We start from the raw sequence: 15,229 nt of genomic DNA, 5'->3' as shown, positions 1-15,229 counted from the left end.
AGTTGGATGGTTCTTCCACGTTGGAGGATGTTATTGTTGGACTTCAGTTATTTAATGTACTTTTACTGTTCGAAGCAAAGAAAGAGGAGGATACCCGGTATTGACTGGCTCTTATGGGCTCTGACAGGATGTGATGTGTTGTGTGCATCATGGGAAATGTATTTTTTTGATATACAATACTAAATTTCATTGGCTGCTGTGTGTAGCAATAAATGAAAGAGAAAGCATAATCCCCGCATCCGTGTCCTTAATAGAATTTAACATTCTTGGCACGATAGCTAGCTAATTTTTTATTCCGCCCTTGCTCTATGTTACTCACCCCTCCCGGCACCCCAGCTCATCTATTGCTTTCCCAAGTTTAGTGATTTATTTGTATTTCCTTCTCCAGTGCACCCCTGCCCATTGCCAGTTGCTCTGCCTGTCACATTGCTTTAAAAAATACATGGGTTGTTTTTATTGTGTTTGGTTTGCCTGGCAGTTGCCCCTTTATTCTTCGTTTTCATGAGTAGCTTTTGTGCATGTTGAAATTATTACTTTTGATTTGCTATTTCAAGTGGCGTCTGCCATTTTGAAACAGGTTAAAAAAAATAGCACCCATCATCATGCCATATGCATGCCCAAACGTCATCATGCTGGGCTGCAAATGGGTCTTCATGCGTACACTTGCGATTGGGTGGACATGTCATCATGTGCTTCTTTATTTTTCTTTTTGTTTTCCGATGCTGCACTGGAGCAGCAAAAGGTCTTTCTTTTTTTCACTGCTGGACATTATCAGCAAAAACACTGGCAAAGTCAGTAGTTTGAAAAGGTACAAACAATTAGCTTTGCGAATACTTAATTAAAATGAGCACCATGTTCACTGTTTTCCATGCAGGCAACATAAATCCAGTGGTCAAAACCATATTAAATAAATGTGCGAGGAGAAGGGCTCAAGAGCCACATCGGAAGCAAAGAAATCATGTCAAGGCAAGGGACTTTGCATTAGAGGCTAAGCTGGGGTGCTTTCACCTCACCAAATGTTATTGATAGGGACAAATCTGTAGCATCACTTGGTCATAGGACAAAGGCATCATCAGACTGAACAGAATGAGAAAGTTGTCAAGTGAACCATATTCGTGATATGGTTAGTGACAGCTCACCAAAGGACATTGGTTCCATGCTCAGACTCTATATATAAAATAAAAGAACAATATATGCTAACTTCACTTTCAGTTTTCTCAAACAGAGCACACATACAGGAGCCCCTTTTCATATAATTATTTCAAAAGCATATCATTTCATGACTTGGCTTGAACAACTCAGTGCAAAAAAGTATGCATTTAAATGGTGACAACTCACATTCAGATAGAAGTATTAAACGCTATAATAACCAAATGGCAGCTATTTTTAAAGATGCTTGCGCCACAGCAACTCTGTGGTAGGACTGGGATGCGCCAGATGCCCCTTTGTGGATCATGTCAAAGATAGGGCGAGATAGAGCTCTCAAGTCCTCTTAGCAGACCAAGATGGGCCAGTCCAATGAGGGGACTAAGAACAAATATACCTCAAACGACCAAGAAATGGGGAATGTCTTGCAGATGGTTCCCCAATCTACTGGAGGTCAGATTTTGACAGCATTGAAAACTCAAGACTTATGGTCAAAAACAAAATAGACAACATATCTATTCAGGTAAATCTCCTACGTGTCAATGTGTGCGAGGTTAGCTGTTGATCGTTAGCTACTGAAAGTCTGTAACTGTCCTGCAAACAGAAATGGCTGACCTGAAATCTACAGTACGTTTCCTTTTAGAACTGACACATCATCTGCATAATAGACTGGATGATGCTGAAAGGAGATCCTGCAAGAATAATCTCAGGTTCATTTGATTCCCGGAACAGGTAAAATATAATGACTCCGAATATTTCTTAGAGCAGTGGATCGGAAAACATCCTAGTCCTTGAAGGGTTATCTTATTTTTTTGTTATAGAACATGCCTATAGACCCACAGTATCCATGCCTTCTCTATTTGCCCCTTCCCCTGAGTCATTATAACAAGGATCTTAAATTATAAGGACAGATATTTTGTTTTTCAACGGGCTTGTAAAATGGGAAACCAATAATTTGATGAGCAGGTGATGTGCATCTTCCCTCTCTAGCCACATCGTGTTCAAAAGCTCTACAAGTCTGTTGATGCTGTGAAGCAGAAGCTCAGGATGATGGTGGTGCAATATATGCGGATGTCCCTTGCCAAACTCTGGGTCATGCCCGATGGACGATCACAGTTTTTCAGGGATGCGGCTGATATGTTTGAGTGGCTTGAGCTGGGAGACAGAACGCTGGGAAGGGTTGTCTCTAATATTAAAGTGGGCCCCAACAATGGATGAGATGGACTAATAGACCACTGTATAATACGCAGGCGCAGCATGGAGGGACCTCCCAAAAGACAAGGATCACGGTACAGAACAATAGCACTTTGAAGCTGAGACAGTTAACCTTGAAGTTAACAGTACCCCACAAGATAGACATAAACATGATCTGTCCTCAGATTCACCAGTGGATCAAAATGATAAACTGGTGCTGTGGGAGAGGATCTCAGTGGACGGTTGAAGATGACATGAAGGTGGTATTGATTATTTTTAGCGATTTCTAGAAATGTTTTTCTTACATATTAGGTGTGGTAAGCTTCTCTAGGACTGCTGCACATCTGGTTAAAATATATCAATAGGAAATGATTAAATGCTTCACCGCCTACCCTTTGTCTCTAAACAGCTGGCTTTGTATTCACTTGAATAAGAAGCTGAAGTTCACTGAAACTCACAGAAACCTGGCTCAACCCCTTGTCTACCCCCGACATCGCCACTGCAACATCTAACAGTTATAAGATGACATGTAGAGACCACACCAATAAATATGGAGGCGGAGGCTCCATCATCCACACAGAAACCAACTGCTGTACCACCACCCATAACAACACCACACCAATCAGAACACCTCAACTTCCAACTCCATACCTATGACAACTATCGTCAGGGGCACCCTCGCTTACAGACCCCCAGGACCAAGCACCAGTTTTTGCGACGCCATCACCAACTTCATCACACCATTAGCCATCAAGTCCAAGGACTACATCTTTCTCAGAGACCTCAACCTCCACCTAGACACCAATTCTGCCAACCTACTGGAACGCATGGGCAACATTGATCTGATCTAGCAGCTCACCGACCTAACACACAGAGCAGGACACACACTGGACTCAATTTTTACGGCCAACCACAGAGTCAAATACAGCCATGCCACAGATCTAACATGGACTGGCCACTCCGTCTTCCACTTCACCATCGCAGGATCACCATTCACTGCCACCAGACCCCCCACCCCCATCAAACCCTTACGCAGCTGTAACAAAGTGACACAAACCCAATGGATGGATGCCATCTATTAAGGAGCGTTATGGGATCAATCACACCATAAGGGACTGTACTGAATATATGGGTCGGGGACTTCATATGTACTGTAGACGGAGATATAGATAGGCACAACCCCTAATTTCAAGCGAAACCATCTATGACAAAGAGTTTAACGGAGAAGATGGACAGATTGAACTGCCTGGGCGTATGGCGAAAGTTGCACCCCATTGTACGGAAGGAATCTTGCCATTTACTATCTGACAGGACTTATAGTAGATTGGATCATTTTATGTTAACCCGCGATATAGCAGAAACAATATATGCAGCACTGTATAAATACATTAGTAATTGATTAATGAGGTACCATATCCAGACCCTTGAATCTCCTGTGGAGGTTACAGCCAGAGGTTCTACAAAACCAAGCGTTCTGAGATGAAATGAGGGAGGTAATGGATGGATATTTTGAGACCAAGTGGGGTTCAACAACCACTAGGTCTAATAAATGGAAGACTTGTAAGGGAGTGGTGAGAGGCCAATGCATTAGAAAAGTGTTTGGGGAATACAACAACACCTTAACACGGAATTGTCACAATAGGAAGAGTTGGTTTCCAGATTGCAAAGTAAAGAATGTTTGGATACAGTGTCCAGGGCTGAATTAATAACTACTAAGGAAAAACTGACTGCTACATGGGACATATTAGATAGACTTGCACTCAGAGAGTACAGATAAGACCTAATAGGGATGGCTACAAATCAGATAAAAGTCTTGCATGGCTACTACGTAGAGAGCTTCACAACCCAAGATACTTACAAGGCCTGATGGCTTGAGAATCGCACCCAGGCATGAATAATGTTACTCTACAACACTACTTAGAAGAGGCATACAAAAGCCCAGAGCGTTTGCATGATTACACCCCAGTGAATTATCTGCAATGATTTATGTCTGAGACTCACAGATATACACTTAGAGGGCCAGGAGGCAGAGTTCACAAAAGAGGAGCTCCTGTTGGCATTAAAAGTTATGCCCTATAATAGAAAGCCAGGTTCAGATGGTCTGGCTCCAGAATTCTATCAGTCGTCTGCTTCCTGACAAATTTCTGAAAGTAGACACAGAGGCTATAAATTTGAGAAAACTCCCTGATACAATGAGGGAGGCAATTAGAGTAGTGGTGTCCAAGCTAGATCAGGACCCCACTAAACTGAGGTCCAACAGCCTCCTTCCGATGATAAACCCTGATGTCAAACTCCTGGCCAAGATTCTAGTTAACAGGCTCTGCCTTGTTATGGTTTACTCAGTACATGATGACAAATGCACTTTTATCCCAGGACGAAGTACATTACAAAATGCTGATAGGCTTACTCATGTGCTACCCTCTGCGCAACATATGAACATCGATGACATCCTCCTGGCACAAGATACTGCAAAAGCGTTTGATACTGCAGGATGGGATGTTATGTTTGAAATGCTACATAGGATAGAATGTGGTTCCTCTTTCCAAAGGTGGATTAAACTTCTTTATATGAAACCCATGGCTAGAAGGCGCTTGAGTAATCTAATATCAACTAGATGGGACACTGAGTGTGGAACTCGTCAGGGATGCCCATTGTCACCCCTGCTGTTTGCTCTTGCATTAGAGGCTTTAATGATCAGACTGCAGGAGGTGATGCATGAGTGAAGGATCAGGATAGGAGAAATAACACTGATCAGACTGCAGGAGGTGATGCATGAGTGAAGGATCAGGATAGGAGAAATAACACTGATCAGACTGCAGGAGGTGATGCATGAGTGAAGGATCAGGATAGGAGAAATAACACTGATCAGACTGCAGGAGGTGATGCATGAGTGTAGGATCAGGATAGGAGAAATAACACTGATCAGACTGCAGGAGGTGATGCATGAGTGAAGGATCAGGATAGGAGAAATAACACTGATCAGACTGCAGGAGGTGATGCATGAGTGAAGGATCAGGTTAGGAGAAATAACACATGTTGTCTCACCACAAGCCGTGAGGTGAACGGCCAGCGTGCACAGCTTCCCAGTGCTCCAGCGCCCTAGATCCGCCGTGAGGGTAACGGCCAGCGCTACCGGGGACGGGCAAAACTACAACCCCCAGGTGCCCCGGCGGCGGGAGTGACGCCGCACGAGCGCCCGGAGGCGCTTCAAAGCACAGAGCGCCCTGAGCTCCGGGGGGACTCACCACAAGCCGTGAGGTGAACGGCCAGCGTTACCGGGGATGGGCAAAACTACAACCCCCAGGTGCCCCGGCGGCGGGAGTGACGCCGCACGAGCGCTCGGAGGCGCTTCAAAGCACGGAACGCCCCTCGCACCCGCGAGTCGCGCGCGGGAGCTGCCCGGGAGAAGCCCGGGACAAGGGCGGGGCCGTCTGTGGCCGTCAGTGGACTTCAGCGGCCGGCCGGCCGGCCCACCCATCTGACACTTCCTCTTAGGTGAGTGAAGTCCCATTGATCATGGCAAGCACTGATATCACGCCTGAACCAGATGACTTCCCATTTCCTCCCCCTTCCTTTGAAACTCTATTAGAAAATGCTCTAAATATGGTGTCCAACGAAATCGCCAACACAGAAAGGAGAATGTCAATGAGTATCCCTAACATAACCTCTAAGGAACCTCATACTCCCACTGTCCCTATCTCCCCTATGGTTCTGATCACGAAATCCATCTCTGGCCCTCTGCCACAGGAGCCTGCTCCGACTGAAACAGGCTCCGCCATAATCATTGACTCTCAGCCTGACACCATTACATCCAATATGGCGCATGGAAGCAACAAACCTGCAGGGGAAAAACGTAAAAGGGCCTCCACTAAACCTTCTGCCAACAAAAGGAGACATCCTACTGGCAATAAGAACCAGCCCACACCGCAGAGTATGTGGACCAAGCAGAAACAACAAACTCTGACTGGACCATTAATACCCACAGTCGACCCGGGACATTTTGATCTCGATGTCACTTCTTCTCCGACTGATATCTCTATTGGCAATAACAACACAATATGGACACAGACTGTCCCAGTAACGGACAATAACCCCTTAACTAAACATAATGGCAATCTAATAGAGACAATTGTGGACACTATTTTTAAACGTTTAGAGAGTCAGATGATCATATAGTTTAAGAATGTTTTTAAAAGACTGGACAGGCTGGAAAATCTGGTAAAAAATGAGGAAGCAAAAAGAAAGGGGACCGTCGCCCTCGATCAGATCAGGGGCGCCCGTTTACTGAAAGACTTGGAGTCACTAAGCAATACTCTATCCACTGGGGGATCCGTTACCCATTGCAGCACCACTACTAGTGCTGGATCGTCTAACGCACCCACCACTGGTGGCTCCCAGACACCCAGTCAACCTCCCCTTCCTCCCCCTGTTAGAACTACTAGTGCCGTTCAGGATAAGACTACAACTAGTTTGCAACCTAAAACTACCATACCTAATGTCCCGAGCGCCCCAAAACGTTCCCTCCCTACCACTAGTAACTTGAAAGACTCCCAGATACCAGCAAGACTAGGGTCTAATTTGGCCAGTACAAGCACAATGGGTCGGTTAAGTGACAGCAGACCCATAAAACACCAGGGACCCGCTTTGCACTTGCCCCCTGATGCCTGCCCTTATGTTCTGGTTTTGGCAGGCGTCCCATCACTTAGAGAGGGCCAAGGTGAATCATGGGTCCAGTTAAACAACAAATGCATTGACTGGCTGACAAAGCATAAAGGGGTAGGCTACGATATATCAAATGAGATCGTTTCAGTCCGCAGGGTATCGTGGGTAGGCCCCCTGTTTAAAGATATCCAAGGCGACTGCATTGTCATCAATTTTAGGAATCCCGGCACAGTCAGATTTTTGCTTAACATAAACCCAGTACGTCCAGGCCCGTCCACTGCCGTAACCCCATTTCCCCTAAGTTACTTTTATAGACCCCCACAAAGGCCACCTCATCCAGTACTCTCCCCTTTTGGGTTATACAACAGGTTCGCACCCTTATCAGACCTAGATACTCTAGACTGACCACCAGTAGTCAAGCCAGCACCGTCTATAGAGATTGATCAGCCATTAGTGCCAGCTAACCAAGATTTAGCAATAACGACCCTTGTGACCATTCCTCCTACTGTCAAAAACAAACCGGGATGCACCACAGAAACATTAGGGCAGAATTCAGTTCTGTCCCTTTTGAGCTGGAACATAGCCGGCCTTAAGTCGAAATTAAAAATTAAAGAATGGACAGACTGGATAACAAACTTTGACATATTAATGATGCAGGAGACCTGGTGCACCACCCCACTTACATTAGAAGGGTTTTGCTGTCACAATCAAATTGCAAATGCACCGCCCATGGGTCGACCAAGCGGGGGTCTTTCAATCTGGGTAAAGATAAAAGCTGGAGTCCAAACCAAGTTGATTAAGAGTAACGCAAAGTGTTTTATGGCCTTGAAATGCACCAACAGGTTAAAGTTATGTTTAATTCATTTTTATAATAATGATTTTGTATCCCACCCAAATTAAATTTTTTTAACATTGTTTAAATTTATTGATGATGTGATTGTCGGACAAAAATATGGAACCTTTGATGGCGTTTGTATTGGAGGAGACTTTAATGCCCACATGTACCGAAGTAATTATACGTGTAGGAGTGGAGAAGAATTAAGGGACCTTCATGCCCCCCGTGTTTTATTAAATGTAATGGAAATTGCGGGCACAGAGGGGAATGATGTCTCTACCCCCACATATATTGGTCAGGGAAGTTCATCAACTATCGACTATATATTTGTCTCCCCAACACTATGTGACATCTTGGAAAAAGCCGAGGTTGTTAGCTCCCCATACAGTGACCACCATCCTCTATTAATACAACTAAAAAATCTTGGGGGTAATCAAGTGGAAATTAATAGGTTGGTTGGAACAAAAAACCTGGTAGCTTCAACTGATGGGTTAAGGGTTGTATGGAGGGGAGTGGATAATAAGGCCATTTTAGCCCATGTGATTGATAACCACCGTACTTTAATAATGAACTGTCTAGCCTGTGATAAAGCGGGGCACGTTATCATTGACTCTTTTTGTCAACTTTGCACCATCATTAAAGGAGAGATCTCTAAACCAGCACGGATCAATAGAACTAGTAACCCACGCGGGTTCGATTCATCGTGCTCCCGGGCTAACAGAGATCTGAGGGATGCCATCAAGACCATACCGAGAGATTTGGCACTTGTAAGAACATTGAGGGCCAGATACAAGTCCACATTACGTACCCGCTCTGAAGCACTATTGAAGGATCATTGGGAGGCTCTTCTACGCACTGCCGCCCTAAAAGACACTACCGGGTTTTGGAGGGAGGTCAAAGATCTTAGAGCATTCGGCTCTAATCTAACACCTATCAATTGTAACATCACGGGGGGTACATGGACCGAGCACTTTTCTAAAATGTATGCTGTCTCAGGGCCCTCCATTGATACTGCCTTCCCCGTTAGGCCGTTGAAGATAGAGTTGCATGAGGTAGAGGACGCTATATCAGAAAGCGCGGGCAATAAAGCCCCGGGCCCTGATGGTCTCTCAATAGATCAAATCAAATCTGAAACTAATCTTTGGGCACCTCTCCTTTGTAACCTTTTCATCAATTTATCTGATAATTCCATCCCAGACTCATGGTCTAACAGTGTTATCGTTCCAATATTTAAAAAAGGCGATAAATCCGACCCCAGCTGCTATCGCCCGATATCACTGATCGACAACACCCTAAAGGTTCTCGGGAGGGTGCTTTTCAAGAGGATAAATAGCTGGGCAAACGATAATGATATTTTACACCAATGCCAGCTCGGTTTCAGATCCAATGTGGGCACTGTTGAGCAATGTTTGAACTTAAGTCTGATAACAGCAAAATACACTATAGTTAAAAAGTCCCCCCTGTATTTTGGTTTTATGGATTTGAGTTCTGCTTTTGATTTTGTTAATCGCTCACGGTTATGGTCAATACTCCTTAAATATGGCTTAGATGATTCTCTGGTTTATTTTCTCTCCTATTTGCATAGAGACTTGAAAGCCCGCGTCCGCATCAATAGCGAGGGAGAGCTTTCTAAGGACATTTTAATTGGTAGGGGGGTTAGACAGGGCTGTGTGCTCGCCCCCCTGCTTTTTATCTTGTACATTAATGAGCTGAGTAACACTCTATGCACTTTTACTAATGATGTTCCTATCATTAACGGCACCCCTATTCCCGCCCTACTATATGCGGACGATGCCGTGCTAATGGGCCGCACACCCAATGCCTTACGTATCTTAATTTCGGGCTTTGTCTCCTTTATGGCAGACTTGGGTTTATCCACTAATTTTAATAAATCGTATATCATGAACTGCGGCCTTAAAAGATATAATATTACTACAATCAAATCTGGAGAAAACACCCTAAAAAGCACAAGCACTTTTCCGTATCTGGGACTACTTTTTTCAAATTCTGGATCCTGGCAACCGCATGCTGCGTATGGGAGAAACAAGATTGGGAAATCTATTAATTCAGTTCTTTCCCTTCGTCAACCCAGACATGCAGATGTTGTCTCCTCTCTTTACCGTACTCAGTGCCAACCCACTGGCACGTACGGATCAGAGGTGTGGGGATATTCCAACTGCATTCCTATTCAATCTGAGGAAAACAGATTTTGTAGAAAAGTATTGGGGGGAGTTGTCTCTGCTGCAACGTATGTCTGCCACAAAGAACTTAACCTCCCGTATATAGAAGACTTTATTCGATCAAGACCAGCACTATTTTGGCTAAAAATTTGGCTTAATTCTTCAGCCACTTTAACACGCACTATATTAATGGACTGCTTACAAAGCGATAGGTCCCACCACATTCCATGGCTGAACGTGGTTGAAAAAAGTCTCACTAGTGTGGGGTGTGGTTCTTTATTTACTTCCCCTAACACCTTAGATCATTCCCACAAGAACAAAATTAAAGGGGCTCTGTATAACCTGTATAATACGGAACGGACAAGACTTGAAAACCTAAAGCCATCCGTTACTAAGTACCTCTCACTCTTTGATTCCAATGTTGGTATATTAGTGGCACCACAGAGATATCTACTTACCACACTAGGCAGATGGAATAGGAGCCTTTTGTTCCGTTTTCAGGATGGTAGTATTGTGAATCTGTTAAATTTCCCCTTGGGATATAATAAACATCTTGATGAGCTGGACTGTCCCTGTTTGACTGGAGGTAAACAAAGCCTGGTGCACTTCTTCTTTTTCTGTAACTTTTACCGGTTGTATACCACCCGTTATTTAATGCCGTATTGTCGCAGACATGAAATTAGAGACTTTAATTTGGCATTACAAACTCTGCGAATGTTGAAGTCAGATGAGGAGACATTTTGTGCAAGCAGCTTCCTTAAAGCCGCAGTTCGCTCCCGTACCTCTATGGAGGTAGCATGATGAAAAGAGTTAAAATTGCATTTTTTGCACAAATCTATCTCTGCACATTTCTGATGGGTGCCTGTTATGATTGTACATGTTTAAGCTCTCTTTTTATGAAATGATATTTTTAACTTTTAATACAACTTCTGTACAAACCATTATTTGTTTATTATTGCACTAATATGATGTACCTGTTGTTTTAATCATGAGAATTTGTATGTATACTGTACTTTTATGGACGTTTTTTACTCCGAATAAAGATCATTTGACTTAACTGACTGACATGTTGTTTCAATGTATGCAGCTGATGCATTGGTTTACCTAAAGGATCCGCATTGGATGAAGACAGTGGCCTTCCTTATGCGTAGATGGATTAGTACTGCACTTGACATACTCCTGAATATTGGCATACAGTGGGATATGGAGCAGTTCAGATATTTGGGTGTTCAGGTGGCCAACGCCATGGAGATGCAGTACACCAACAACAGAGGTAGAATTCTTCAGGGAATGCAGAGGTCAATTGCCTTCTGGAACACTCTCCCCCTAACTTTCATTGGTTGTGTCGCACTTGTGATAATAGTGCTCCTTCCATGATGTTTATTTAATTTACAAAATATATTAAGCGAGATTCCACGCTCCACGTTCAAAGAAATCGATTCCCTACTAATTTCCCTGGTTTGGGCAGGTAAAAGCCATAGTATACGCCAGTACACCCTTAAATTTGACAGAGCGTTGGGCGATCTAGATTTGTGCCTGATCTGCGGCTGTATTACATTGCGGTGCACCTCCAACAAGAAGCACAGTCGCCTGATGCGGAAGCGAACTGGGAGAAGAGGTTATTGAATGTATTCTGCGAGGGGGAGTTGCTTCATATCTTGTTAATGAAGCGTAGGAGGGGACCACAGCACTGTCTGTATGTGGGTCGACATACTGTAGCTGCATGGAATGCATCAGTACATTGGGTATTTAGACATCCCCCGTTCCCTCGATCTTGGAGATTTGGTGACTATAGCTGTTTAGGAAGATTGCTATGGACATGTGAGTGATACATGGGACACATTAAGGGGTGTTCCATGCTTAGAAATATCTACATTGGGGATAAGTTCCTGATGTTTGAAGAGCCACAATTCCAATTTAGGGTGGGACCAGCACAGTTCCTTCTATATACAAGGATGTCTGGAACAACAAGAGAGATCTGGTTTGGGTTTCCCAGTGACTCCTGTCACCTGTGGTACTAGCTGAACTTTTAGAGATGAGACACTCAGCCCATGTGGTGTCCTGACTTTATAAGGCCCTGAAGGCCAATAAACAAGGGAAGGTGTAAGTTTGACAAATATGAGATAATGAACTGAAAAAGCTAGTGACAGATGGAGAGAGGAGTCAAAATTGTGTGCATGTCCAGCTCATCTCTCGTAAAGGCGGGTTAAAATGGACCCAATTTCACTTCTTGCACCGTATTTTTTGACCCCTTTGAAGTTATCTAGAATTTACCCAGATAGATAATCAGATATTGTAAATTTGCCTATTTAAATGTCCATCAATCCCTGTCCACTCAATGTTATACCTAAGCCTAAGAGATCAAGAACCACATATAGGATAAACAGAAGAGGTGGGGATATTGAGAGAATAAGAAAAGTCAGGGAACAATGGTATTTCTGTTACTTTAATACCATAGTTAAAGGCCTAAACAGTCGGGAAGATTGGGCAAAGTGCCTGTAACTGCTTCCATGCTGCCTGTATAACGATGTTAATTTATTGGTAGCATTCCAACTCGTACATATTCTCACTGTATGCCTAGTGTATCTGTACACCTTTTTCTCAAACCTGGATATACAGTGTTATGGACCACTGCTACTAGTTCATAATTCTGTAGCAACATCGTGGAATATCAATTTGTAAGCATTTAACAGTATTTTATTGGATAAACTAAACTTAACTAACAGATGCATTAGATGTGTACGGTGAAAATTTGCTTCTCTAGCAAATCCTCACACTTTGAAAAATGAAATCCGACCATAGCTAGCAGCCTCTAATTCTCACGCTGCAGATATTTATCCTTATTTATACAATCTAATAAAGATGGCTGGAGTATCGATTTAACTAAATATAACTCTCAGACTATCTAATTGCACCGTGATTATGGGTATGGGACGAACATCATGTTTTGAGTGTAACCTTATTATACCGCATGTAAAAGCAATAGGTCAAGTGGTGAACCACACTTCACACTTATTATGGCAAGTCCCCTTTAAACAGTATAGCACCAAAACGGACACACGGCAACACGCCGACGCAATAGCAGAGGACCAGAGCGGCAACCGCATACTAGGTTAGGGGTGGGACCCAGACTGATCTAGCTCAGCCAATTAAATCGCAATAGTAGAAGGCGCAATATGCAAATCCTCATGCTCTTAGCCCCGAGCGTGCGATTGGCCCATTAGTAATGTAGTCTAGTCCAATCGCCAGATAGTTGAATATATTTAAATACCGGCGGGAATCGGTGATTGTAGTACTCTAAACGGAACCCCCATTAGCAGCGGGAGCGATTCTCCCTAGGAGGTAAGATTCTTTCCCGTGTATTTTTTGGAGAGAGAGAGTAACGAGCCTTCTTCTTTCACCTTTAGCCAGTTATCTGAGTGTAATTCACCCCCTTCTCTCCCCATACCAGGCCTATGCGTCCCTACTACTCTGGCGGCCATTTTCCAAACGGTAGCGCTTCAAGAGAGGTCAATACGAAACCCTGTTAAACCCAGGTATGCAATCTTTTCTAACCTAGGATGGTCACGAATTTGAGCACTACTAGTAGGCAATCTTAAACATATCACTAATGAGCGGCTGGCTTTCCTATTCAGGTTTCGCCAGGCCTTACATCTTTTTTAAAATAAAGAATAGCAGCTTTCCAGTTTTCCTCTATCTACACTCGGTGAGACTGACAGCGAGCGCCTGCAACAGCAGGTATGTAATAATAGGTTTAGTAAAATGTTACAGCCTTATGAGTCAGAATTGATCGCTAATAATAGTATGGCTCTTTCCATTTAGATTTTGCCAGGACTTTTATCCATAAGAATATAAAGGGCAGTTCCCCTGCTTCTCATACAAACCTGTGAGACGTCGGGCAAACCCTTTTTATAGCAGGTATGTCTGCAGAAGCTTTTCATGCTATAAGCCGGTGTAACAGCATGCCAGATGTTGACTTACTTTAATCTTTAGAAAAAACTTTTTCAATATTAAGACAACAATCTACAAAAGACTCTCATAGAGAACACTAATTCCAGTTATATATTCCAAGTTCCCATAGTAGGTGTAGATCCAATATAGGTACAAGTCCCCTTAGCCTTGGCACTAAACATTAGCCGGATATACCATGGGAATAGATAGAAGAACCTTTCTTTTTAACATATTCGCAGGAACATTTCTCAAAATCCTTGTTATAACGACTGTCCAACAATTAGAGTGCCATTATCTACACAGCTGAGAATTGCTAACTTCGAGAATCGCTAACTTCTAGGAATCATCTGCATAGGTAAGAATGCCTACCATTAACCTCTGTTTCCAAGAAGTGTAGACCCTAGTTTAAATGAAGGCCCTAGTATGTCTTCGAGTTCTGAACCAAGGTAGAACTTCCATCAATAAGAGTGCCATTATCTGCTCAGCTGAGAATCACTAACTTCGAGAATCGCTAACTCCCAGGAAACTTTTGCATATGTAAGAATGTCTACCATTAACCTCTGTAGTTAATAGTGAAGACACAGGAACCCACAGGGAGCCTAGTCTAAATGAAGGCCCTAGTATGTTTACGAGCTCTAGACCAAGGTATAACTTCCCTTAACAAGTGGATATAGAGACAGTCAGATAGTGCATATGTAGATACATAGCTCCCCTAAAGGTGACACTATTAAATTAGAAGGTGACAGGGAGGATGTATAGATCCATACATCGACTCTTTTACTCTGTTATAGTGAGTGTTAAGGTATTCTCTCATAATAATACTATTCAATATGTTCATCAATTAGGTTGCATTGAGGATAATGTGAATATTGTATAGATGACAACATGTATGCGTGTATAATTGTATGCATATCTATTGTAGGGTATCTGTACAGACCCTTAAGTACGACAGACAACCAAGAAATGTCTTGACAAAGGTGGACTCCATTCTCGTCCTGAACCACCGAAACGCGTCAACGCCAATTCTTTGTACAATTTAAGCCTCTTCCTCCTATGTTTACATTGAAATTAATTGTGGTGATACATAGGTGTGAATATTCGACAGCTTTAAATGTACCAATTGTATTTTACAAGTTTTGTGTTTTACACTTTTTGTCTGTCTTTTCAATTGTGCAGGCCACAATAGATTGTGTTATTAATTGTATGTCTTTTTTTAACCATTTGTTTAGACAAACATGATATGTATAGGTATGAAATGACT

This window comes from Lissotriton vulgaris, chromosome 1_1, assembly GCF_964263255.1.
Source record: "Lissotriton vulgaris chromosome 1_1, aLisVul1.2, whole genome shotgun sequence".
Classification (NCBI taxonomy): domain Eukaryota; kingdom Metazoa; phylum Chordata; class Amphibia; order Caudata; family Salamandridae; genus Lissotriton; species Lissotriton vulgaris.
The sequence above is the reverse complement of the archived record's forward strand: the minus strand, read 5'-3'. Positions refer to the sequence as shown.